The sequence below is a fragment of the Limulus polyphemus genome, unplaced genomic scaffold (genome assembly GCF_000517525.1).
Source record: "Limulus polyphemus unplaced genomic scaffold, Limulus_polyphemus-2.1.2 Scaffold2693, whole genome shotgun sequence".
In the NCBI taxonomy this organism is placed as follows: Eukaryota; Metazoa; Arthropoda; class Merostomata; order Xiphosura; family Limulidae; genus Limulus; species Limulus polyphemus.
Genome location: NW_013668303.1, coordinates 87,103 through 92,055, shown reverse-complemented (window position 1 = coordinate 92,055; position 4,953 = coordinate 87,103). Strand labels below are relative to the sequence as shown.

Sequence of the window (4,953 nt, the reverse complement as noted above, 5' to 3'; positions counted from 1 at the left end):
TAGCGCAGATAGCCCTCGTGTAGCTTTGCGCGAAATTCAAAAACAAACAAACAAAGACAATCGTGTTATAATTAAATAAAGCTAAGGTCGGAAAAGAAGCATTCGCATTTAGAGTTATGTAAATTTTATTTTATTTAAAATAATGTCTGAATCCAACCTGTAATCTAAGAACGTAAACAAACTACTTAATGCCGTGTAATGTGCTTAGATTTTTCCTATTGGAGTGAACGGTATGTGATTCCGAATGATCTCGCATTATCGTTCATAGTATAAACTTTGAAAGGATATTTATTTTAAGGGATAACGAAACTTTTGAACAAATATTGTCTAAAATGAAAATAAAAAGCCTGATTCAAAACACTTTACTAATAACTCGTTCAAAATATAAAACGAAAATAAAATAATGTGGACACTTCTGAAACATGGGAGTGGAAGAGAAAGAGAAGGTTGGAAAATTGCAGAGAATACATATGAAGTGAATAGTGAAAAATCGATAAACATACACCTCAGAACACATGGCAACTGGAGACAGGAAGATTAAATATGTAAATAATTGGAGTGAAAGAAATTTGGGCATATGTTTGAGATAATGAAAATGAAAGAATATAAATGGCCAAAACATATTTGGTGTAGATCGTAAGAGAAATATAAAACAGCAGGTACACAACAGGAATGATAAAAAGAGCATTGAAATGAGTTTTAAACACAAAGGTGTATTTTTTAAGCAAAAGTAAATACGATAAAGCTAGAAAAGATGGCCGAAGAAACAGGAGAATTGAAAAACAATCAATACATTCTAAGTATCATTAAGAAAAATATCTAAAAGAAGAAATTTATGAGTCACAATATCAGAAGAGAGAAGAAAAAATAATAAAACACGATGAAGGCTAATATATGATGCATTTGTAATGGATGAGCCAAGAAGAACAGAAATGTGGAGGATGCGAAAAGGAAGACGAATGTATTGACAAGATCTGGAATTTGAAGAGGTGCAAAAGGAAAGAAGCAAGGATTTCGAGTGGATACAAAAAAAGAAGGATAAACTTGGAAACCTGTGAAAGGAAAGATAACAAAAGAAATGTGTAAATATTTTGAAGAGTTTAAAAACGACTGTGAAGAGAAATAGTAATTATTTTAAAGATGTGTTTCACCACTTAAGTTTGGTAGATGGTTGTTATAATTAATTGAATTTTACTATGATTATGATTGTATGGAATATATTTATAAAGGAATTATGTAACTCTTTCTAAGTGATTATATATATTTCATAAAATAAAAAAGCAATCAATAAACATGGCGTAAAGACAGTACGACTAACACAACACTGTAGTTGATAGTTTGTTATTCCTTTATAATATATTTCATATACGTTAACTCTTTGTTCAAATATAAGTATAACACTCACTATTCAATTAGTTTGCCATGTATATTAGATAGAATTTTAATTTCAACTTATTATCACATGTTTTTGGTCGAATGGTTATAGTCAGTGATTCTAACGATACATTTTGAACTTCAACAATGTTTGGTTTAATCTTTTTAAGTACTTCTTTTGTTAGTAGATCCTCAACTATCGTACAGTTTTAGCACAAAGTTGTAATAATACGATTCAAGGTTCTCAAGAGAGAGAGAGATTTATCTCTAAAAACCAAACCTTGAGGGGGTTTTATTCCCAAGGAGGCAGCTTCTCAGAAGAGAATAATTGACTCGCATGATTACCTTACGTGATAAATCCGTTTCATATATCCTTTCACGTCTATTTTGTCGGTAGAAACGACGATGCTGGTGCAGATATAACTTTGATTTCGTTGATTAAGTTATACCCAAGTAAAGTCAGTCAATTATGTCCTTCTGCTAATTATTAAGAAGAAAAGAGAGAGATTAAGATATACATTTTTCCGTAAGCATTCTTTTGGAAAGAATAAACAAACAGAACTTAACATTTTGCTCGAACAATATATTTTCTTCAGCAAAACAATAAAAATAATCTCGGTCTAAACTATTTCATCCACAACATGAGTGTATAGAGTTAATAAGTGGTGCTTAAACACGAACATTTTTCTCTCAACCAACAAATCTTAATCTCTGAAATACAAAGGACGTAAGGAAGCTTATAAAACTAACAAATAAAGATCTTTGAGAAAGATAAACAATACAAAGTAATGTTTGTCACATGAAAACAAGCTGAATAAAAGTGAAACTACTGAAAAATATATATTAAGGGGACCTGTAAATATAAATTGCAGTAAGGGAGCCCCACCACGCAGGAATATTCTGCATTTTTTATGGGATGAAACACTACAGATTCCCTAGGCTTTCTAACGTGACGCTGGTGGTTTCAGAAGAATGAAATGTCATAATTCTTAAATGTCAGCTGAGTAGTCAATTACATTGGTTGATCGTTACCATCAAACGGCGTTGAAAAAAAGACACCAAACACGAACCACTTGTTTTTATACTGTTCAGTTAATCGTTCGTCTGAATTGTAATTTGACATAAATATGGACTACAGAACTATAATTATGTTATATACACACAAAAAACACATCATATTATTATGACTCACATTTTCTTCATCCAAAGTTTTGGGCAGTGGTTTGTGAGAACCAAAAGATTTGGTTGGGAGCAAACTAAATAACCACTTGTGAAGTTTCTCATTCAATACTCTTTTAAAGACACTAGATTCTGTACAAAGCAGATTTTGTCTTTCAATTTCGAATATTTTTTATTTGCGATTTTTCAAATTTATATACACACATTTTTCAAGAAACAATAATTGCAGCCAAACTTTCAAATACTTCAAGAGAGTGAAAACGGTCCTTTCAAAAGACGGGGGATTTGCTGGAACTTCCTTTCCGTGCCAGTGTTATTGGGTCTAAGGAATGAAAGGACGTATAAAGAATAAGGGAACCTGAAAATTAATTTTGAGACTGCTTGAATCAAAGAATAGACGGCACTCAAGCTAAACTGAACAGTTCATGAGTGTCTATTGACACGAAAAAAGAAAGAGAGCTGGTAGCTATGACCTTATAAAAGATAAGAAAAAATAAAATAAAAGAACTAGAAAAAGATTTATGATCATGAATGACAAGATGGCGCCACTGTTTCTTTTCATTAGCTATTTCAATGCTTACGGCATTATTCCAACTGTGGTAGATATACCTTTGCTTAAAAATTAACTTCTCTGAATCATCCAATACGACTTCAAAGAAATAATTACAAATTTTATATTAAATCGACTGTTTCAACATAGAGTATGCAAAACAAAATATCCTAGTTAGTTCAACAGTTTAGATTGGAAAGAAACTACAGCTAATTTTATGTTAGAACCTGTTAACGTCTGTGGCACTATTTTCATAGAAATATGTGATTCTTTCAGTCAAAACACATTCGAAACGAAGATAACAATCATGTTTGGCTTTCTTCTTTTTGAAATGTTTATCGAAATTACTGACAGATGAAATTTATAATTCACGAACAAGAATTAATTGGTTGGCAACTATATCATGACATTTATTAACGGTACCGGATTACCGAAGTAAGATGTTAGACCAGATTATGAAAGATATTAATCTTTGGTATCACATATAACAGACTATAAAGTTACACTAGAAAGTAGTGCGAAAAACTTCTTTTTTGAGAGTATGAAAAATAAAGAAATGTTACGAACCGTAATATTTATACGTCCAAATAAAGATACTTGTTCAACCTTATAGTATCATAAATTTGGAATTTAATTAAGAATGAGATATAAAATTATTGAAGCTAGATCTTAAATTTTCGTGTTTGATTCAATGTTACAAACACCAAATGTTTTCTATTAATGGCTGGAGACGGCTTGAATGGGTAATGAAGAAAAACTTTAATATAAGTTTAACATAACAGCAAATGTACAAAGTTTCGACAAGGTTTTGTCATCATCGGTATTTGTTGATATAATTTTTGTAACGAAACTGCCTGTGTAATTGGATTGAAATGTAATCTGGGAAGTATGATAAGATGCAAAAAAAAGGAATAATCAGTCTTGCACATTGGTCATAATAAAAAATTTTGTCAGGTTTAAGAAACTATTAAAATATTAATAAAACCTAGGACATTTTGACAACAAAAATATGGTTTTTTTTCTTCGATGTTATTATAAAACGGAAACTTTCAAGGGGAGATAACAATTAGTGTGAATTTAACAAATGATAATATAGAATTCTCATATATATTATTTTAGTAGTTTTTATTCCTGAGTACAATTGTGTTGAAAATGCTTTTTCTGTAAAGGAAGATTTTAAGGATTCAATACTGTTACGTCTCCGTTCGTTAGTTAATTTTCCGTAAATTCGTTCCGACGAAACTTTAGCGACACAAGTCCTTTCTTAAATAAAACTGGTTTATTCTTTTTGTATATAACTTTGCGATACACTTAATTTCAACAGTCGCGCTATAACAAACGCTACAATTCTCAACGAACGTCTCACGTGCTCGACTTCAACAATACTCAGTTCAATTACACACACACTGTTCCCGTCACGTTGTGGCAGTCTTATATACATAAGACTAATACATATCTAGTAAACGCTAGGGCATTCATGAAGGAACAGGATATTCCTAGAAAGACGTGGCGTGATACTAGTCACGTGACCTCGCTGATGCAACACTGCCCCTCCTTAGTATTGTTCGTCCCGAACAACAGCCACTTACAATAAACCAATAACAATTAACAATAACTTAATTAAGTGTACAGAATTACAAACACAAAATTACAATTCAATTTTACGGGACGTATCTCCTTCCGTACTGGTCTCCGTCTCGTTGGCTTCTGCTTCACGTGGGGTTCATCTGCTTCATCAGGAAATGTCCTATCATCGGTAACAGTCACATCAGTGGTAGTAACTTCATCAAGAGCTTCACTGTTTCCCTTCTCAAAACCGGGTAGAGTTTTTTCTTTGACAGTGGCTTTTT

At 31.8% G+C, this 4,953-nt stretch overlaps 1 protein-coding gene across 5 annotated transcripts in view; it reads right to left on the bottom strand.

The window, feature by feature from the left end:
- LOC106467652 (paired box protein Pax-6-like) overlaps nucleotides 1-4,953 on the bottom strand; it is a 61,507-nt gene that overhangs the window by 41,013 nt on the left and 15,541 nt on the right. For 3 of the 5 annotated variants that reach the window (XM_022395850.1, XM_022395848.1, XM_022395849.1), the window contains one exon: nucleotides 1,720-1,854. The exons of the other annotated variants lie outside the window; for them this stretch is intronic. The gene's annotated coding sequence lies outside the window, so the exon portion shown is untranslated. The remainder of the gene's footprint in view (nucleotides 1-1,719; nucleotides 1,855-4,953) is intronic. 5 annotated transcript variants of the gene reach the window in all.